The sequence below is a fragment of the Microcaecilia unicolor genome, chromosome 2, assembly GCF_901765095.1.
Source record: "Microcaecilia unicolor chromosome 2, aMicUni1.1, whole genome shotgun sequence".
In the NCBI taxonomy this organism is placed as follows: Eukaryota; Metazoa; Chordata; class Amphibia; order Gymnophiona; family Siphonopidae; genus Microcaecilia; species Microcaecilia unicolor.
The window spans coordinates 105326354-105349510 of record NC_044032.1 but is presented as its reverse complement, the minus strand read 5'-3'; the positions used below and the strand labels follow the sequence as shown (position 1 = coordinate 105349510).

Here is a 23157-nt window from a genome sequence, read left to right as displayed (position 1 = left end):
GGCCAATCCAGGCCACAAGGACCTGGCAGACAAGTAGCAAGATTCAATGCTACTTACCACAAGGATATGTAGTGGCTTACTCCATGAATAAGTAATGCCTATCTCCAGGTCTAGCTTAATTGTTTACAGACTTTTTTTCTCCAGGAATTTGTCCAAATTCTTTTTAGACCCAGCTACATTAAAGGACCCTTTTACTAAGGTGAACTAAACCCTAATGAGTGCTTAGAGTACCGAAAAATACATACCGCAGGACAAGTTAAAAGCATTCCGAGGGAATTTTATCTGTTTGCATGCAGTAATTATTTTCTAACTATTTTTAGGAGGGGGTTTGGCATGGGCGGGGGAATGGGCATAGAGTGGGTGTGGAAGCGTTAACCAGCTAGTGATCTGACATTACTACATGATATTGTAAACCGCTCAGAATGGTAGATGACATGAGATGTACGTTTTAAAAATAAATAACTAACATGGAAGCCCTTAACGCTGCCTAAATAATTTTTTTTTTTATGGCCGTGCGCTAATGTTAACAGTTCATGGCCAGATATGAAACAAATAGAAAAATGGCTATTTAAAATATATATATTTTTATTTATATTCAAGAATTATACAAACACAGAGAAAAGAAAAAGAACATAGAATAATAAGAATCTCCCCAACCCTTCCCCCACCCCAGGTAAAATCGCTTACAACATACTGTCACTCTTCAGTACCTGGCTAACAATGCCAATACAAACCACAACACCCACAACATAAAATCCCCTTCCCCCTCGCCATCTGAAACAGGGAACTAACAATAGAAAACATAGAAACAGTGTAAAAGGAGGTGATACAGAACAACTATAAACACCAGGTGGCTCAGGAAGGTGTAGGCAGTTTCTCAATCCATCCTATATAAGCCTCCCAAAACTTATAAAACTGAAGCAATCTGTTCCTGTGGATGGCAGTGAGTTTAGACATCAAATAAACAAAGTTCATCTTGTGTTTGGACCTGAAGAAGGGTCGGAACATCCTGTTGCTTCCAGGTAGACGCCAGTATAAATGTATTATACTTTTTTGGGATCTTGCTAGGTACTTGTGACCAGGGCCGGTCTTAGCAAGTGCGGGGCCCTATGCAGACCAATTTGACAGGGCCCCACCCTAGCCCTGCCCCACCCTAACTCCGCCCCACCCTAGCTCCACCCCCACCCTAGCTCCAGAGCCGGCCACCCCTCCCTCCGAGCTCCAAGGCCCCCAGCTCCAGGGCTTGTCGATCCTACACAGTCAATGCCAACTGAAAACCATGTCTTTTTCACAAACACAGATACACCCTAATCCACTATAGAATAAGTAGTAATATCTAAACTTTCTATTTAGACAAAAATTAAACTGAACCCCCAAGATGCCAGACTCTGCATACAATACAACACCACAGAAACAGAAAATGTGCCCTAGTACTGTGCAAAATATAAAGACAACAGATGAAAATTTGAAAAAAAACCTAACAAATACCAATCACCACTTTACAAATTAACAAATAGAAATAAAACAAATATAGAAAATAAAATAATAGCATTTTATTGGACTAATACATTTAGCTTTCAGAGGCCAAAACCTCCGTCCTCAGGTCAATACAGTATAGAGCTGTTACAGTATCCTATCCTGACCTGAGGAAGGGGGCTTTGCTCTCTGAAAGTTTGTCAAAATGTATTAAAATTAGTCTAATAAAAAGATTACCTTATTTACATGTTCTATTATAAACATTTATTAGCACAGCTACAATACTATATTCTAAAGCAAAAAAATAAAAATATATACTTTATTTACAGTTTGTCATCTCTGGTTTCTGCTTTCCTCATCTTCTTTTCACTGTCTTCCTTCCATCCAGCATCTGTCTTCGCTCTCTCTCTGCCATCCAGTGTCTGCCCTCTCTGCTGTCCCCTTCATCCAATGTCTGCCCTCTCTCCCTGCCCCTTCTGTGCACATCTATCTCTGCCCCTTCCATTCACTGTCTGCCCTTTCTATCCCTTCCATCCACTGTCTGCCCTTTCTCTCTGCCCCTTCAATCCACCATTTACCCTCCCTCTCCCATCCATCTGGGTCTACCCTCCCTCTCGCTCCCCCTTCCATCCAGGATCTGCCCCTCTCTCTGCCCCTTTTTTTCAGCCCCCAGTTCCAGCCCCACTATCCCACCAGTCCCCCATTTCAGCCCCAGCCCTTTTCTCCCACCAGTCCCGAGCTTCAGCCCCCAGCCACTCCTCCCTGTCCCTTTTTCAGCCCCCAGTTTCAACCCGTCCCCAGCCCTTTTCTCTCACCAGTCCAAGCTTCAGCCCCAACCACTTCTCCCTATCTCCTTTTCAGCCCCCAGTACCCACAGTTTCAGCCCCTGCCCCTTTTCAGCATCCAGTCCCAGTACTAGACCCCTTATCCCACCTACCCTCCTTTTCAGCCCCCAGTTCCAGTCCCCTTCATCCACAAGTCTTGTATTAGAGCCCCCCCTTTTCAGCCCCAGAACCATTCTCCCACCTGACCCACGCATGCCCCATTTTCCCACCAGCCCCATGCATGGCCCCCATTTCCCATATGGCCCCTTCTCAAACCCCAGTTCCAGCCCCCTTCTCCCATCTGAGAACCCCCATCCCACACCCTTCTCCCACCTGAGTCCCCCTTACCCCCTTCCCCCAACTGAGAACCCCCATCCCACACCCTTCTCACATCTGAGTCCCCCTTACCCCCTCCCCCCAACTGAGAACCCCCATCCCACACCCTTCTCACATCTGAGTCCACCCCCTCGACCCGACCCACCTACCAACTCTTTTCTCCTGCTGCACCCATTAACTTAAAAAAAACTTGAGAAGCGCGGAGTAGCAGGCAGAGCCTCGCGTCTGCCCTGCTAGTAAAAATCTCCTGCACGTCGTCGGGCCGGCCTTCCTGCATTAAGTCCCGCCCTCCTCTGAGGTAATAGGCTCTTCCCGCATTAAGTCCCGCCCTCCTCTGAGGTAATAGGCTATTACCTCAGAGGAGGGCAGGACTTAATGTGGGAAGAGCCTATTACCTCAAAGGAGGGCGGGACTTAATGCGGGAAAGCCGGCCCGACGACGTGCAGGAGATTTTTAGCAGGGCAGACGCGAGGCACTGCCTGCTACTCGGCGCTTCTCAATTTTATTACATTACAGTGATCGATCGTCGGGGGTGGGAGCAGCAGGCGGGGCGACCCCAGGCGTGCCGCGCGGGGCCCCCTTGAGCGCGGGGCCCTATGCAGCCGCCTCGGTCGCCTCGCCCTAAGACCGGCCCTGCTTGTGACCTGGATTGGCTACTGTTAGAAACAGGATGTGGGGCTTGATGGACCTTCAGTCTGTCCCAGTATGGCAATACTTAAGTAATTATGACCATACAAGGTGACATACATGCCTGATATTATCAAATGTCTGGCGGCCATGGATAAACCCCAATTGATCATCCATCACCAACCGTTAGCGCTCTAGGCATTTAGCTAAGATTTTCGTAAAACCTTTGTAATCATCATCCAACAGATAAACTGGACAACAGGAGCTACACTCTAGGGGGTCCTTCCCAGGTTTGGGAATCAAGGTTACTCCAGCTAAACACCAAGATTGTGACAATACTGACCCCTTCCCAAGGGAATGAGGCAATGGGGTAATTAAATAATTCTTGAAAAGTTTATAAAAGTTGGAAGTGAAACTGTCCAAGCTGGGGGGCCTTCTCATGGGGCAAATTTTTAATTGCCCAACCAATCTCCTTCTCCGTAATGGACGATGAAAGTTGGGCAGCCTCCACGTCTGTAAGCCCGGGAAGCTCAAGTCTCGCAAAAAATTGATCAAACTCCTCAGGACAGGCCTCCCACTCAGGATGATACACCACATCCTTGCCCGTCAGCCACATGTCACTTCTGGAATAGGAGTCATGAGCCCTCAAGTCGAAAGTATAGTCTCCATTGTTCAGATGGTAAAATCTCCAAACATCAACTAAGTTCCATTAGGTCAATAGAATGTTCAACTGCTTACCAGCCTTGCCATGGCCTACCCATTGTCACGGTTTAAGGCTCTAAGCAAATTGTCACAGACTCAGGAACAACATGAGCTCTTGGGCTGCTGTCGACGAACGGCAGCAGCAGGCAAAACCTTCCAACCAGGACTGGACTAAACAAGCAGGAATGGAGCAGACAAGAAGTGCAATAAGAACACAGGCAGAAGCATACTAGAAGTGCACAGAGCATACAGGTTGTACTAAGGTACAAACCAGGACTGGACTGATCAAGCAGGACTGGAGCAGACTAGAAGTGAAATAAGCACACAGGCAGAAGAATACTAGAAGTGCACAGAGCACACAGGCTGCACTAAGACACAAACCAGGACTGGACTAGGCAGGGAACACAGGGAAAGAACTAAGTAAAGTCAGAAGAGAATACACTCAAATGGGCCACAAGGCCGACCTGGAACCAATGCACAAAGAGCTCTCTCATGTGGGCCGCAAGGCTAAACGGGAACCCAAACACAACAGCAGAAGGAAAAAGAAACTAGACAGAGCTCTAGACAAGGCAGAGCTCAAGGCGAGGTAGACTAGGAAGAGCTCAAGGCCAGGCAGACTAGGCAGAGCACAAGGCCAGGCAGACTAGGCAGAGCACTAGGCCAGGCAGACTAGGCAGAGCTCTAGGCGGGGGGGGGGGGGGGGATCACATGGTCGCACAAACACACAACAGAACAAACAGGCAACAACCAAGACAGAAGTGCTAACCCTAGCACACAGACAGACAGAAGAACTCAGGCAGAAGTGCTAACCCTAGCACACAGACAAATAGAAGAACTAAAGCAGAAGTGCTAACCCAAGTACACAGACAGATAGACAGACAGACAGACAGACAGAAAGAACCAAGTCAGAAGTGCCACACAGGCACACTAACTAGGAAATAAAACAGAAGTGCTATACAAGCACACCAACTAGGAAACAGGGCAGAAATGCTACACAAGCACACCAACAAACCTGAAGACCTCTGGCTTTGCAAAGGCCATGAATGAATGTCCTCACCTTCCATATGAGAGCCTTCACTGATGATGTCATGACTACTGGAAATAGACTTGAAACACACTGAACACTAGAGTGAGGCTTGCAACACAAAGGGAATGGAAGCAATACAGGAAAGAGGCTTGAAACACAATGAACGCCAGAGTGAGGCTTGGAACACACAGGAAGTGGCAGTAGAGGCAACAATGCAAAGAAAAGAACAGAGTGGAGCCACCTCTGAAGCTGACCACCGGAAGACAAGATGAGACTGAAATGTGGAGTCACGACCACAGTTGTGACACCCATGCAGTGTTATCACAAGCAGTATTCAGGGTGATATTAAAATCCCCTCCAATTAAGAGCTGACCCTCAGCCTTTTCAGTGAGAAGCCTACTTAGGTATCTAAAAAAGTGGCCCTGCTCCACATTAGGAGCATAAACATTAAGAAGAGTATAGAGTTGCTGGTCAGTCTCCACCTTGAGAAGCAGGTACCTCCCCCTCCCTATCTCGAACGACATCATGGACCACTGGGGAAATAGCAAATAATATACATACCCCATTGTTTTTGGACTTTAGAGGCAAAGTAAATCTCAGAGTACCTCTTATGGCGAAGTAAGGGCTTATGTTTTAGTAAAAGGTGTGTTTCCTGCACAAAGCCTATATCCATCTGGACTCTCTCTGCCTCTTTAAAGAAAAGCTGTCTCTTGTTCAGGGTGTTAAGGCCCTGAACATAAAAGTCAAGCAATTTAAAAGCTTAGAGCCCATAAATCACACAGTAACTAGCAATGCCTGTGTCACCGTCACTCCAAGTAAACCAAGCATCCCTTCACACAATACTACACATCCAAACACCCTACCACGCACACACTAACCAACATTCCCGCCCACTGCCAACACATATTACCTCTTCCCTCCTCCCCTCCAAACTCCAATATCAACTGACCTCCAAAAGTAAAAGACTAGGAGAGAAGATAGCCCATCCCCCAACTCCCTCCCTCACATTGAACTCCACAGAACAGCAAAATAAAATACAAAGTAGAAAATCAACCTCTGCTATACTAGAAACAGAAACATAAAAACATAAAAACATCAATTAGGAATAGCAAAGAACAGTCTGGCAATACATAGGCAGTTCCCACAGAGAGCAAAACCCAAATAAAGCCCTCTATGAGAAAGAAAGACTCCACTGTGGAAGCCAAAAACTCCCCACCAAGGATAAAGAGTTCACTCAAGTAGCAGAACACCCAAAGCAGAGAAAGCCAATGAGGCAGGTTGAGTTGTGTTAGTAGGGCTGTGATGCAGTTGACTACGCTGGTTAAAACTCTGTCACCGCTAGCTGCTCAAAGGGTACTGCAATCCCCCATCATCAGCAGAATCTAAGGTGTCTTCCTGCCATAACTTGGTTTCCTTAAAAGAGCAAGGGTTTCTGAAGACCTAAAGACCATAACCTGCCGATTATGAAGGCCAAAGGATAAACTGAACGGGTAAAGTCAGCGATATTTTCCCCTTTGAAGGGACACCACCTTGTAGTGGTGGAGGGGCTTCTGTGTTTCAATGACTCAGAGGGCTATGTTGAAGGGCTACCCATATCACACAGGCCTCTGAGGAGAAACCAAAGAGTGTCCCAAACTGGGAGAGTGATGAGATGGTGACCAGGAGTTCGTATGCCCAACAGCCCAGCTGTCCTCTGAGATTCTGTCTTCTTTACGTAAATTTCCTCTTTGCAATTACATTTTCCTTAACTGAGAGGAAGGGAACAACCGGCGGTCAGCCGCTGATGGCAGGCGTTTTGTCCCCTGAGCAGCAAGTGTGGGACCGCTGCACATCGAACTGCCCACAGATGAAAGGGTTGGTGAGTTCTTTGATTAGCGCCGGCGAAGGAGCGCCGATGCTCTTGGACCTGGAAAAACAACTCCATCGCTCCCGAATTATTTAACCACCATGTCCAAAGGAGTGGAGGAGTGAGTTAGAGGCATATGCCGAAACGGAGGACGTTTACAGCAGAACCCGAATCGGCGGAACCACTCCTAAACACCTCAAGAGAAATCATCTTGGAGTTTTTGGCTTCCGTGGAGGTTACATTGAATACCATCTGGAAGGCACTTCGGGACCTAGCAGCGGTAGTAAATAACTTTGTTTCAGGTATGATCTTATTGGAGAGTTGCATGGACAATTTGACTGAACCCTCTGAGAGTGAAAAAATTGATATGACAGATGAAGTTCTGTACAAGCAAGAAGTGGTTATGATCTTGAAAATGATAATGGACCAGAAACTTTGAATAATAAGGTGGATGTTTTTGTGGATGATTAATGTCGAGATTATTGTTTTCCCCAGAGTTCTAGGTATGACTCCTAAAGTTTTCCTCAGAAATATTTCCTTAATTATTACTTCGAAAGGAGTGAAGCCTGTGAAAACTGGGATTGTTTTAATCAGTGGGATTTGAATTAGAGACTTGAGTATATGTATCGTTAAATAATTTCTGGTTTGTAAAAGAGAGAGAATATAATCAGATGTATTATTTCTAACTAAAACCTGGACAATAAGTATGTTCTCAATGAAATGAATTGACTATATGCCGTATTTGGTCTTGAGGAAGCCAACCAGATGATCAATGTGGAATAATGTATTAGATGAGTAATGTCTGGGGATAATCAGGTTAATACCATGTTTTCTTTTTTCTGTTTACTGTTTAATTGATCTCCTTGTCTTATTTCACTCTCCCTATTTTTCTTCACTTACATAGTAACATAGTAGATGACGGCAGAAAAAGACCTGCGCGGTCCATCCAGTCTGCCCAACAAGACAACTCATGTGTGCTACTTTTGTGTATACCCTACTTTGATTTGTACCTGTGCTCTTCAGGGCACAGACCGTATAAGTCTGCCCAGCACTAGCCCCACCTCCCAACCACCGGCTCTGGCATAGACCGTATAAGTCTGCCCAGCACTATCCCCGCCTCCCACCACCGGCTCTGGCACAGACCGTATAAGTCTGCCCAGCGCTATCCCTGCCTCCCAACCTCCAGTCCTGCCTCCCACCACTGGCTCTGGCACAGACCGTATAAGTCTGCCCCGCACTATCCCCACCTCCCAACCTCCAGCCACGCCTCCCACTACCGGCTCTGCTATCCAATCTCGGTTAAGCTCCTGAGGATCCTTTCCTTCTGAACAGGATTCCTTTATGTTTATCCCACACATGTTTGAATTCCGTTACCGTTTTCCTCTCCACCACCTCCCACGGGAGGGCATGCCAAGCATCCACCACTCTCTCCGTGAAGAAATACTTCATGACATTTTTCTTGAGTCTGCCCCCCTTCAATCTCATTTCATGTCCTCTCATTCTACCACCTTCCCATCTCTGGAAAAGGTTCGTTTGCGGATTAATACCTTTCAAATATTTGAACGTCTGTATCATATCACCCCTGTTTCTCCTTTCCTCCAGGGTATACATGTTCAGGTCAGCAAGTCTCTCCTCATACGTCTTGTTACGCAAATCCCATACCATTCTCGTAGCTTTTCTTTGCACCGCTTCGATTCTTTTTATATCCTTAGCAAGATACGGCCTCCAAAACTGAACACAATACTCTAGATGGGGCCTCACCAACGACTTATACAGAGGCATCAACACCCCCTTTCTTCTGCTGGTCACACCTCTCTCTATACAGCCCAACAACCTTCTAGATACAGCCACCGCCTTGTCACACTGTTTCGTCACCTTCAAATCCTCAGATACTATCACCCCAAGGTCCCTCTCCCCGTCCGAATCTATCAGACTCTCGCCACCTAACACATACGTCTCCCTTGGATTTCTATTCCCTAAGTGCATCACTTTGCATTTCTTCACATTGAATTTTAATTGCCAGACCTTAGACCATTGTTCTAGCTTCTTCAAATCCTTTTTCATGTTTTCCACTCCCTCCGGGGTGTCCATTCTGTTACAGATCTTAGTATCATCCGCAAATAGGCAAACTTTACCTTCTAACCCTTCGGCAATGTCACTCACAAATATATTGAACAGAATCGGCCCCAGCACCGATCCTTGAGGCACTCCACTACTCACCTTTCCCTCCTCCGAGCTAACTCCATTCACCACCACCCTCTGGCGTCTGTCCGTCAACCAGTTCCTAATCCAGTTCACCACTTTAGGTCCTATCTTCAGCCCATCCAGTTTATTTAAAAGCCTCCTGTGAGGAACCGTGTCAAAAGCTTTGCGGAAATCTAAGTAGATTACGTCCATAGCTCGTCCCTGATTCAATTCTCCTGTCACCCAATCAAAAAACTCAATGAGATTCGTTTGGCACGATTTCCCTTTGGTAAAACCATGTTGTCTCGGATCTTGCAACTTATTGGCTTCCAGGAAATTCACTATCCTTTCCTTCAGCATCGCTTCCATTACTTTTCCAATAACCGAAGTGAGGCTTACCGGCCTGTAGTTTCCAGCTACTTCCCTATCACCACTTTTGTGAAGAGGGACCACCTCCGCCATTCTCCAATTCCTCGGAACATCTCCCGTCTCCAAGGATTTATTAAATAAATCTTTAAGAGGACCCGCCAGGACCTCTCTGAGCTCCCTTAATATCCTGGGGTGGATCCCGTCCGGTCCCATGGCTTTGTCCACCTTTAGCTTTACAAGTTGTTCATACACACTCTCTTCTGTAAATGATGCTGTATCCACTCCACTATCATTTGTACTTTTTCCAGTCCATCGCGGTCCTGCTCCAGGATTTTCTTCTGTGAAAACAGAACAAAAGTATCTATTTAGCAAATTTGCTTTTCCTTCATCACTATCTACATAGCAGTTCGCAGTATCTTTTAGTCTCACAATTCCCTTTTTAGTCATTCTCCTTTCACTAATATACCTGAAGAAATTTTTGTCACCCCTCCTTACATTTCTAGCCATTTGTTCTTCTGCTTTCGCCAGACGTATCTCTCTCTTGGCTTCTTTCAGTTTCCTCCGGTATTCCTTCCCGTGTTCCTGTTCTTGAGTTTTTGTGTATTTCTGGAACGCCAACTCTTTAGCCTTTATTTTCTCAGCCACTTGCTTGGAGAACCATATCGGTTTCCTTTTTCTCTTGCTTTTATTTACTTTCCTTACATAAAGGTTTGTAGCCCTATTTATAGCTTCTTTCAGCCTGGACCACTGTCCTTCCACTTCTTGTACTTCTTCCCAGCCCATCAGCTCCTTCCTCAGGTATTCCCCCATTTTAGTAAAGTCAGCACGCTTGAAATCCAGGACTTTGAGTTTTGAGTGGCTGCCCTCTACTACAGCAGTCATATCAAACCAAACCGTTTGATGGTCACTGCCGCCCAGGTGGGCACCCACTCGGACATTTGACATGCTATCCCCATTTGTGAGCACCAGATCCAGCGTCGCTCCCTCCCTCGTGGGTTCCGTCACCATTTGTCTGAGCAAAACACTTTGGAAAGCATCCACGATCTGTCTACTTCTCTCCGATTTCGCCGACGGAACCTTCCAATCTACATCCGGCAGATTGAAATCTCCCAGCAACAGCACCTCCCTCTTCTTTCCTAACTTTTGAATATCCGCGATTAGATCCCTATCTAGTTCTTCCAGTTGTGTTGGGGGTCTGTAGACAACACCCACATGGACTGAGGTTCTATCATCTCTTTTTAAGGTGATCCATATCGCTTCTTCTTTTCCCCAGGTCCCTGTCATTTCAGTCGCCGTGATATCATTTCTCACATACAGAGCTACTCCTCCACCTTTACGACCCTCTCTATCCTTCCTAAATAGATTATAGCCTGGTATGTTTGCATCCCATTCATGGGAACCATTTAGCCACGTCTCCGTGATTGCAACAATGTCTAAGTCTGCCTCCACCATCAGGGCTTGAAGGTCATGAACTTTATTGCTTAGACTGTGAGCATTTGCGGTCATTGCATTCCATCTACATTTCCTGGTATGTGTTTTAGTGATTTGGGGGTGTCTTAACCCTTTGGGTACCTTCCTATCTTTTTGTTCCACCTTCATTCCTTTTTCTTCCGCATCCGTTCTATTTTCAGGAATATCACAGTGCTGTAATGGTGCAAAAGAATTCTGTAGGGGCATCACTTGTGAGGGCGGATGCTTGTGTGTCACATAACGAACTCTGCCTGAGCCTACTGTGAACCATCTATTTTTAGGTGGTTTTATCCTTTGAGGCAGTGGTGTGAATTTTGTTTGATTCTGAGCAGTATGATTTTGTGGAGTCTTTGAAGCTGCTTTAAGTGTATCTAATTCCTCCTTTAGTTTACTAAGCTCCTTTTTTAAACTAACGAGCTGATGACATATAGGACAAGCTTTTAGTGTCCAGATGATTGGCCTTGAAACTAAAGCACCACAATTATTACAGAAAATAAGAGTCATGCTGATGTATTTGGTATGAATAGGTATGCTATGATGGGGTTAAGAGTATGCAAGATTTACTTTACTCTTAAGCCACACAGGCAGAGAGATTTATATTTGGGTGGAGTTAAATTGTGATAAGTAGTGTATGTAGGAAAGCTATTTAGGAAGTGGAAGTCTTGGGGTGGGTTGGATGAGGGGCAGGGTGGGGGGGGGGGGGGTTAAAATGTAAAACGTGTGGATTGTGTTTGTTGTAAAACCTAATCTCTAGGTCTAAGAAAGAGAAAGATTGTATATAATCCATATATCTAGTTGGGATTATTTTCTTCTTATATTGTATTAATGTGCAATCATCTCTGTATTACTGTTTGCAAGTGACCCTTGTAAAATGAAAAATTATAAATAAATGATTTTTTTTAAATAGTCAGTGATATTTTATTTTATTATCAGTAAGGCAGCGTGTGACTGAGTGAAAATCCCATCTGTGCAAAGTGATGGCTAAAATATCCACAAAGATTTCCACTTTAGGGCCATTCAGAATGGTATGGCTCACCTTACAGGCTGCTTGTAAAATATGCTCCTTGATGGGGAAGCGTAGGAAGCAAGCAATGATATTATGTGGCCTGCCAACTGACCTAGGCCTCAGGGCATGCCAGCTGACCTAAGCTCCATACACTCTTTCAAAATCGATAGGCGGTAACTCCACAAATTGGTCTGCAGCCCGAAGACACTGACGACAAATTTGCAGCATAAGAGCAGCCGAGTCCTGTTCTTGCAGCTCCTCAGGGACTCCCTGCACCTTCAAATTATTTTTGTACGCCCTATTCCAGAGTATCCACACACTTAGAGGGGCATAATCGAAAGACACCGGCCAACTATCTGGCTGGCCATCCTGCGCTGCAAGCGGGCACAGCCAACCTTATTTTCGGAAAAGATGGCCGGCCATCTTTTTCTTCGCTAATACGGTTGGGCCCGGCCAAATGTCAGAGTTCGCCAGGGTTGAGATGGCCAGCCTTGGTTTTCAACCATAACGGGAAAAAAATGCCGGTGATCTCAAACCCGGCGAAATCCAATGCATTTGGTCAAGGGAGGCGCCAGCATTTGTAGTACACTGGTCCTCCTGACATGCTAGGACACCAACCGGGCATCCTAGGGGGCACTTCTAAAAATTAAAAATAAAAATAGCTCCCAGGTGCATAGCTCCCTTCCCTTGGCTGTTTAGCCCCTCTAACCCCCTCCAAAACCCCCTCCCCACAACTCTACACCATTACCATAGCCCTAAGGGGTGAAGGGGGGCACCTACATGTGGGTATAGTGGGTTTTGGGTGAACTTTGGAGGGCTCCCATTTACCACCACAAGTGGAACAGGTAGGGGGGGGGATGGGCCTGGGTCCACCTGTCTGAAGTGCACTGCACCCACTACAAACTGCTCCAGGGACTTGCATACTGCTGTCAGGGAGCTGGGTATGACATTTGAGGCTGGTAAAAAAAAGTTTTTTTGTTGTGTGGGAGGGGGTTGGTGACCACTGGGGGAATAAGGGGAGGTCATCCCCGATTCTCTCCGGTGGTCATTTGGTCAGCTGGGGCCCCTTTTTGAAGCTTGGTCGTTGAAAAAATAGGGACCAAGTAAAGCCAGCGAAATGCTCATCAAGCCTGGCTTTTCTTTCTCCCCATTATCAGGCGAAGCTGGCCATCTCGTGAGCACGCCCCCATCCCACCTTCACTACCCTGCTGACATGCCCTCTTGATGTTTCACCGGCCCTCTTGATGTTTCACCGGCTCCGCAACGGAATGCAGTTGAACCCGGCCAAAATTGGCTTTCGGTTATACCGTTTTGGCCGAGTTCAGGAGATCGCCGGCCATCTCCCAATTTGCATCGGAAGATGGTCGGCAATCACTTTCGAAAATAAGCCTGTTAGTCAACTCAGACATGTCCTGGTCATCCTGAGTAACACATTTCTCAAAAGTGTTCAAATAAAGACCCTCATCATCAATCTTTTTGTGGAGGCTCACCACATCTGCCAGAAGGTCCTTCTTGAGGCTCACCATGGTGGATTTTAAGTCAGACATCTAGAAGCGAAGATCCATTTGGCTAACTGAGGACTGCTGATAGGGTAGTTGACCGCTGCGTAACATTTCAGCCTCGGGCGCTTTACGTGGTGAGGTTGCCAGCATCACAGCAAGCACCATCTTGGTTTTCCCTCACTTCGATGTACTGGGCACTTGGTAAACATACGTTTTTAAGACTATCTGTGCCTTGAGACTCATCATTATAGTCGCAGACATCCACAGGTTGATCGCAATCTTACCAAACCAGCCAAAACTCCATTGTGGAGTCGCTCAAGATAGCTTATTACACAGAGTATGGAGGAGCTCGTCAGCTAGGCCGCTATCAGCTGGATGATGTCACTTCCTCCCCCCAAAATGGCTATTTTTTGTCTGCAGTAGAAAAGGGCTTAGCAAGCAAGGAAGTTCCATGTTCGGACACGCTAAGCCCATTTACTACTGCAACTTAGTAAAAGGGCCCCTAAATATTTTTACCACTTTATTTGGCAATGAGTTCCAGAGCTCAACTATGTGTTGAGTGAAAAAAATATTTTCTCCTATTTGTTTTTTTTTTTTTTGTTACATTTGTACCCCGCGCTTTCCCACTCATGGCAGGCTCAATGCAGCTTACATGAGGCAATGGAGGATTAAGTAACTTGCCCAGAGTCACAAGGAGCTGCCTGTCCCTGAAGTGGGAATCGAACTCAGTTCTTCAGTTCCCCAGGACCAAAGTCTACCACCCTAACCACTAGGCCACTCCTCCACGCCAGCATTTAAATATACTACTATATAACTTCATTATAACTACATAGAGAATCCCCTTGTTTTTTTTTAACTTCTCGAAAGAATACAGTCAATTTGCATCTATCCATTACACTCTACTCAGGATTTTATAGACCTCTTATCATATCTCCCCTCTTCTCCAAGCTAAAGAGCATTAACCTCTTTAGTGTTTCTTTATATGAGAGTCCTTCCATCACCTTAATCATTTTGGTCACCCTTCTCTGTATCTTTTCAAATCTCATTACATCTTTTTTGAAATGGGACGACCAGAACTGCACACAATACTCAAAGGGCCCTGTTTACTAAGCTGCGCGCATTAATTTTAGAGACACCCATCTAATATAATAATTTGTACCGTCAACGTTCCATGGCTGGCTGGCTCTCTGGGTTCGTAACATCCTGACGTCAGCAAGCCTCTCACTGTCCCACCCTCACGTAAAGACAAAATGACGTCAGAGGGCGGAACAGTGAAAGGGAAGGGAACACTGGAGGCGAGTTGACGTCAGGATGTTACAAACGCAAGCAAGACAAGTGAAGGCAACGGAACGCTAGACATGGAGGGGAGGACAGAATCGAGGGACATCGAGGGAGGGGAGGGCAGGGCAGAGGAGAATCGTTGGACATGGAGGGGATGGGAGGTGAGGGGAGAATCACGGGACACGGAAGGGAGGGCAGGGCAGAGGAGAATCGCTGGACATGGGAGGGGATAGGAGGTGAGGGGAGAATCGTGGGATACGGAAGGGAGGGCAGGGCAGAGGAGAATCGCTGGACGTAGAGGGGAGGCAAGGGCAGAGGACAATCGATGGACATAGATGGGATGAGAGGAGAGAATCGCGGGATATGGATGGGAGGGCAGGGTAAAGGAGAATCGCTGGACACGAAGGGAAAGGCAGGGCACAGGAGAATTGCTGCACATGGAGGGGAGGTCATAATCGCGGGATATGGAAGGGATAGGAGGGGAGGGAAGAATCACTGGACATGGAGGGCAGGGGAGAGAGGAGAAATCACTTCGATGAGAGCCTTAAAAACATAATCACCATTACAAGATAGTCTTGCTAGCGTTTCATTTTTTGAGAAACAGGCCGTTTTTACTAGTAGGACTATAATGGGTGTCTCCATCATTAGCATGCTCTAAAAAGTTAGCGCGAAGGGCTTAGTAAGCAAGGCCCAAAGTGTTGTGTTACTATTGAGTGATATAGAGGCATTATGATATTCTTTTATTCGCAATTTCTTTCCTAATAATTCCTAACATTCAGCTTGTTTTTTTGGCTGCTGCCAACATATATTAAGCAGAAGATTACACTTTATAGTATTTGATTTTTCATCTCACCAAAACAATCCGAGATGAATTACAATTTAAAATTTGCATATAAAAATACAGAAAATTGTACTTGTTAACTGCTGTATGCCTATGTGAAGGTCTCAGCAGTAATATCAAATGCGCTACATAAATAAATGATGTCCAGGGAATTGGGAGTATTCAGAGTGAGGGTTGACAGGGGCCCCAAGGAGTCAGCAGAGGGCTTCCATTGGCTTACAGGCCCTGAATTGAAGAACAGTGGCATACTGTTACTGCAAAAACATCACTAGTTACTAATACATTACAGAACCAATTTTAAAACTCTCTCTCTAATCCTCAAGGGCCTTAGAGGAAAAAGGTCAGAGTACATGAACAGAATTTCCCTCTATGTATCTTACAGGTCTCAAAGGCCCCCTTCTAAGCAGCATCCCTAACTATATTCTTTTGAAAGGAATTAGTGTAATGCAATACCCATCAATGAGCTTTCTCAGCATGAAACTGAAACTCTCAAAAGGGCTTCACTTGAAAAAAGAAGTTCTCTGTTTTAGGAAGAGGTGAAAGCTTGGTTCGTCTCCCAAGCTTTTAATGGGTTAAGTCAGTGACCGACTAGCTGATCACCTTTTTTTAAAAAAATCTGAACTCCTTTGCCATATCTAATCTTATTAGTTTACATGTTCACTTCACATATGCCCTTTGCTATTAAAATGTTCTAATCTGTCTTGTCTTGGTACTGTTAGCATCATGCCTCTAATACATATTTATCATATTGTTAAAAGTACAATTTAATTTGCCTGTTTCCAAGTATACCTTGATTTCAAATGTGTACTAAGCTGATACTGTGAATACTTTCTTATGGCTATTCTGTCACAATAGTTATACATTGTCTATGTTCAGTGTACACTTGCTGAATACTGCACTGGGTTAATTTCTTCAAAAAGGCAGAAAATAAATCTTAATATTTACTTGTATTTATTAAAGAAAAATGTCCATAATAAAGTTTTGGTTTTTTGTTTTACAAGCTGAAGGTTTGTCTCTTCCCAGACTTGTAAAAAGCTATAAAGATTAATAAAAATGTGATGGGGTGAGTGGTATAGCAGCAGGTTCCCTTAAGAAAATTACCTCTCTGGTGTTGAAGTTAAACCACCTTATGGCAGGTGGTGCTAGCCTGCTGAGTCAGAGGGGTGGAGCTCAGGCAGGGAGGTTGTTAAATAGCTAAACAGTTCACAGAGGCCCCAAGGGAGAGGCCCAGGATGAAGGAATCCTCCCAGGGTGTTCCCATTGGTTGCAGTACCTGGGGAGAGAGCCTAGGGAAGAGGAGCAGACCTCAGCAGAGATTGTTACCCAGTGTCTGCCAGAAGCAGAGGCTTCAGTGAGGTAGGATAAGTTTCCTTAGAACGCCAAAGTTAGTAGAGTGAGTGTGACTAAACGTATGAAGCTGAGAGAGAGAGAGACTACAGGAATTCTGGAGCGAAGAAGTGGTGACTGTGTATTTAACCAGTCTCCCATGTCTGGGATAGGCTGCAGGGAACCTGAAGCAAGAGGGGAGAGTAGCGTATAATGAATTGTGGAGCCTGTCAGAGATACTGCTCAAATGAACTATGGTAATGCTCCATGTGATTATTTGGTTAAAGTGTCCAGCCTGTGGGGAGAACAGACTTGGAAAACCGTTATTCTGAATTTTAATAAAGCTGTTGTTTTACTTACAACCCTTATGTGTGGTTGTATTCTTGAGAGTTCCAACCCTGGCCACAAAGCCATGCAGACACAGAAAGCTTTATAGGTTTTAAGAACATCAAATGCACAGTTAGGTGCAGATTTCTTCATTAAATATCCAGCACACAAACAGCAAAGGTGACAACAAAACTCCCCAAAACAATGGTGCAGTGCAGAATTTTATTGATTAGGTATAAATTTCCTCCACAGTATATAATTAAAAATCAAGTTCATGTTTTGTGACTTACACCCAGATGCACAAAACCTAAGGAGCCAATGTGGTTTTTACATTGGTTCTAGTCGATTTAGCGAGCAAGGAGTAAATCGAGACATGCACAAAAGGTTTCTCCAAGCTCTTTTCCTGTCACGGTAGCAGCTAACGAAAATTGTATGCAAAGTTATTATAATGAGTGTACATTACTATACAAATGTGCATGAAAAGCGATGCACAGAAGCAGTTCCTACCTTTACCGTGGAAAATTTAACGGGTGGTCAGGAGCTGCTGGTATTGCCTAGAATGACAGCTGAAACAGTGGAGAGAAGGGGTGGAGATGATATCATTTCTAACAAACCAGCAGCGATTAAAAAAAAAAAAAAGCCTTATTATAATGAGTCCACTGCAAAAGATTCCTAAACAGCCCTTTAAATTGTCTAAAGCACAGCTACAAATGCTTTCACTTTAAACTATAGGCCAAAAGTTTAGCACACATGCAGTCTTTTAAACTTCTCAGAAAAGCTTCCCAAATAAACACACAAGTAGGGACTACTTCATACACAGTAAGTACAGGAATCGCTGCCTCTAATATTCTACATATACGAGAAGGAAGATGAAATTAGCTCTCAAGTGTGTTAATCACTTACCGGAATGAACAAAACCACTTGCTCCACATGCTCAAGAATACAGCGCCAGCGATGAAGAAGTACTCCTGTGTCACTGTGCTTAAAATCCTTTTCAAAAAATGCTGAATTATTCTTGAGAAACAGAAATATTACCAGGTTGGGAGTGCTCTTAGGAGCTGACAATAAATTTCTTCATTCTTCAGCGTTCGGATTGGGAACAAACTGTGGAAAGACTTCAGAATAATTTTTAGCTAATCATACTCACCTTTCCACCTCATCTGCTCCGTTCCTTTCCACAAAACCAGCCAGTATCGCATACAAATGAGCCTGTTTGCAAAAGCAGCGAGCAGCTCATTTGCACGTGATTCGCTTTGGGAATCACTCTCCAGCTTATTTTCGAAAGAGAAAGACGCCCATATTTCGACCCAAATCGGGAGATGGGCGTCTTTCTCCTGTGGGCGAACAAATCGGTATAATCGAAAGCCGATTTTGGTCATCTTCAACTGCACTCCGTCGCAGGAACGAACAAAGTGGACGGGGGCATGTCGGAGGCGTGGTGAAGGCGGGACTGGGGTGTGGTTATCGGCCGAGGAGAGATGGGCGTCTTTAGCTGATAATCGAAACAAGAAGGGTGTTTTTGACGAGAATTTGGTCCGCTTTATTTGGACCCTTTTTTTTCAGGTCCAAGTCCCAAAAAAGTGCCCCAACTGACCAGATGACCACCGGAGGGAATCGGGGATCACCTCCCCAGACTCCCCCAGTGGTCACTAACCCCCTCCCACAAAAAAAAAAACACTTTACAAACTTTTTTTCCCAGCCTGTATGCCAGCCTCAAATGCCGTACCCACCTCCATAATAATATGTGAAAAGTGGGAGTACGACCACGAAAACCAGAAACTGGAAGATGTTCTTGAATAAAAAACTTTATTGAAATTTTCAATAAAGTTTTTTATTCAAGAACATCTTCCAGTTTCTGGTTTTCGTGGTCGTACTCCCACTTTTCACATATTGTTGTTTTACCGTGGGGTGCTTGAGTTTTCCACCTTCTGGTGGATCTTCTCTCACATGTACCCACCTCCATGACAGCAGAATGTGTTCTATCCTCTGACAGCCTTTCCCTGGTTCTGATGTGGCTCTCGGGTGAGTGTGACACCTTTTCTGTTATGCACACTGCAGAGTCACATCAGCAATGCATTGTAGTGGGTGTAGGGTATTGGGCTCTGTGATTCCACTAGCTTGTGTTAAATGCTCACGATGTTGGTAGTTGGTAGGCTCTACTCCCATGGTGCTTTCCCCTCTGCTTAGTGGGTCAGAGTGTGCCCGGTTTTGTTTCCGGTAGTCCATGAGGTAGTGGCCATTTTTCTAAGCCAGTTTTAGCTCCCTTTCATGTGTTACCCACGTTACTGAAAGTGGGTATTGTACAGCATTCTGCCAGCTCTGACCTACTGCTAATCTCAGTACCAGGGAGACTCTTTGCCAGTGGGGCACAACCTCTGATCTGCAGTTAACTGTGAGTAAACGTGCTTATTCCAATAAAGGACGTTTTCGGAGACATTAGTCTTCAGGTGTCAACTGGTGTGCCAAGGTTCTACAGCAGCAACAAGTCCTAGAGGCCTCCATGTATGCAGGTCCCTGGAGCACTTTTAGTGGGTATCGCAGTGCACTTCAGGCAGGCGGACCCAGGCCCATCCCCCCTACCTGTAACACTTGTGCTGGTAAATGGGAGGCCTCCAAAACCCACTGTACCCACATGTAGGTATCCCCTTCACCCCTAAGAGCTATGGTAGTGCTGTACATTTGTGGGTAGTGGGTTTTGGGGGAGAGGGTTGGGGGCTCAGCACCCGTGGTAAGGGAGCTATGCATGTGGGAGCTGTATCTGAAGTCCACCGCACTGACCTCTAGGGTGCCCAGTTGGTGTCCTGGCATGTTAGGGGGGCCAGTGTAATACGAATCCTAGCCCCTCCCACGACCAAATGGCTCTGATTAGGACGTTTTTGAGCTGGCCAGTTTTAGTTTCCATTATCGCTAAAAAAAACACACGCCCAGCTCAGAAATGAACAAATCCATGGCATTTGGTCCGTACAAACTGTATTTTCGAAACAAAAAAAAGACGTCCATTTTTTTCGAAAATACGGTCTGTCCCTCCTCTTCAAGTACCCATTTTCGGACATAGACGCCCATGGAGACAGGCGTTCGCGTTCGATTATGCCCCTCTCTGTATTTCCAAATCTGTAATTTTTTTTTACTGAGGAGGAAATACAGACAAATTCTTAACAGGGACCTTTGTGCATCTGGGTTCTGGCCCAGCTAAAATAGTTTTTTGAAGATCAGAAACGATATTGATATCTGTTTAACTTATTCTGTTGAAAGGAAGGTATCAGATATGAAAACTATTACATTGGTGCATTTTTTTTTACTTTGTTTCAAAATAAAATTCAAAAAATATTATTGAATGAGAAGAAATAGCATACCCTTATTTACCGATTATCGCCTTTTCCTTTTTTGTTGTTTTTTCCTCTTCTTACCCTCTCTTTTTTAATGATTTAAGAATGATTTTGCCCATTTTCTTTCATGCTATTTGAGACACTGCATTATATAATTTCCTTCTTCGGCTAATTTTGTTATTGCTATTTCTTGTTGAAAGTGTATTGCTTGGCCAATAAAGGAAAATATACAATTAGAGTTCAACATTACACTTTTACTTTGTAAAGTCCAAATGTGAGTAGTGAGTTCTATGGATGGTAATAAACAGTGACACTGATATTCAATAGGACTTATCTAAGTAGAAAAATTCACTGGGTTCATACCCAGATTTTGGCATCAGAATGTGCATACAAAGGATTCTGAAATGCAAACACATATCCTGGTTTGAATGGGGCACCCCAAATGGATGACACAGCTAGGGAACAAGTCAAGAAACCTGGAAAAACAAGAAGGTTTTTTGAAGGTTCAAGCAAACATGGATATGATGCTGTAAGTGGCAGTCTCCATTTAGTGGCAGCTTTCTCTTTACATTACTTCAGCAACTAGGGTCTGAACACAGGTCACCACATCTGTGGTAAGAGTGATGCACACTTTTCACCCCGCTGCAGCAATCTGAGCTAAGCTATATGGAATCCATGTAAAAGTAGCCAAAGAAACAGCCTGGAGTATCTGTTACTGAAGGTTTGTTTCACATTTACAGGGCAACAGCTGGTTATGTGTTTCAGCAAACAAATAGCTTCAGTAGCTCAGGTTTCTGAAAGCTTTAGACCCATGTAGGCTGATTTAAACATTACACATCATGTCACAGAGATATTGAGATGAAGATCAAAGGGAAATTTGTCTTTTATCATCTTTCTGATCCACTGAAGATGCACTGCACAAAAGAATACTTTGTAGGACAGTATACATTAAAGGATGCATTTAAGGACACAGGAAATGATGGGTAGGGGAATAACAAACAGACCTCTGATGGCTACCAGAACAGGTTAGTGCATAAGTTTGTGCTACCAGTCACCAGTAGTCTTATGAACAGATTGTAAATAATTATACAAAGATTGTGCAGTAATATGCATATAGACAATAGTGGTTATTTCAGCAGCCCTATTCATGATTTACATACATAAATGCAGCCATGTGAGTCTAACCAGCCTATTTTGATTTAAATTTTGAGGTCAAACTTTTTGTGAAAATCTTAGCTAATTGTTTATTGAGGGTTTGTGGACTTAATTGCCTAACCACAGGTCGGTTTTGTCCGTGCTCACGTGATCACTAAAAACATGTGGAAAATTAGAGTTGCCCTGGAGCACACCCGAGAAGAAAAATCTCCAACACTGCTTATCAGTTTTGACCCTGAAAAGGCATTTGATAGGATGGTTTGGAATTATCTTTTGTTACGCTTAAGGATTATGGGATTCAAAGTTTTTTTGTGGAGGCCACACAGGAAATCCATTAGCATTTAACTTTCAATAAGGAGACTACTACTACAACTATAAATCACTTCTATAGCGCTACCAGTCGTACGCAGCGCTTTACAATTGAACATGAAGAAGACAGTCCCCGCTCAAAAGAGCTTACAATCTAAATCAGGACAAACAGACAGGACCAAAAAGGATAAGGGAAGGACAGACAGAAGGACACATAAGGATAAGATAAAAGTTACAAGTCAGGAGTCGAAAGCAGCATCAAACAGGTAGGCCTTTAGCTTACTATGAGAAGAATGGTGAGAAAAAAAACTTATAGGAGTAGCTACGAAGGTCAAAAATTTACATCAGGTGTGGGTGCTGTTCAAAAATACCATCCTGGAAGCCCAGGCAAACATATTCCATACATTAAGGAAGAAAAACTAAACAACAGTTAAAAAGTCAGGTGAAGGAAACTATTAGAGATAAAAGAAAATCTTTCAGAAAATGGAAGGCGGATCAGACTGATATTAAGAAACAGCATAAGGAATGGCAAGTCAAATGCAAAGCATTGATAAGGAAGGCAATGAAGGACTTTGAAAAAAAAGATTGCGCAGGAGGCAAAAACACATAGAGGCATATTTTCAAAGCACTTAGCCTTCCAAAGTTCCATAGGTTTCTATGGAACTTTGGAAGGCTAAGTGCTTTGAAAATATGCCTCATAGTGAGCATTTTTCTAGGTATATTAAAAGCAAGAAGCCGGCAAAAGAATCAGTTGGACCGCTAGATGACAGAGTCCCCTCTGGGGGGCACTCAGGGAAGACATAGCAGGTTTTCCTCCCCAACACCCCCCTTCTGCCTCCCTCCCTAAGTACCTACCGACCCCTTGGTCGTTCAGACGCCATTGCTCCACGCACCGTAAGCCATTGCTCCGCCCTCGGTGTGACGCCATTGCTCCGCCCTCGACATCATCACGTTTGACGCGAGGGCGGGGCCCGGCGACTTGGCGATTTCAGTGGCTTCACCACCACGAACCCTTCGAACCTGTGTTGAAGGAAGTGACGTCAGTGGCTTGGCTTCACTGATGTCAGTGTCTTCAGAACGTTAAGGGTGAGTTTTATTATATAGGATATGTAATTTATCTTTAAAATCAAGCATGGTACCGGAAGATTGGAGGGTGGCCAAAGTAACACCGATTTTTTAAAAAGGTTCCAGACGTGATCCAGGAAATTATGTCAGTGCCAGGC

At 44.6% G+C, this 23157-nt stretch overlaps 1 protein-coding gene across 4 annotated transcripts in view; it reads right to left on the bottom strand.

Annotated features, from left to right (window-relative positions):
• IPO11 (importin 11) overlaps nucleotides 1-23157 on the bottom strand; it is an 813637-nt gene that overhangs the window by 134552 nt on the left and 655928 nt on the right. The window lies entirely within an intron of this gene.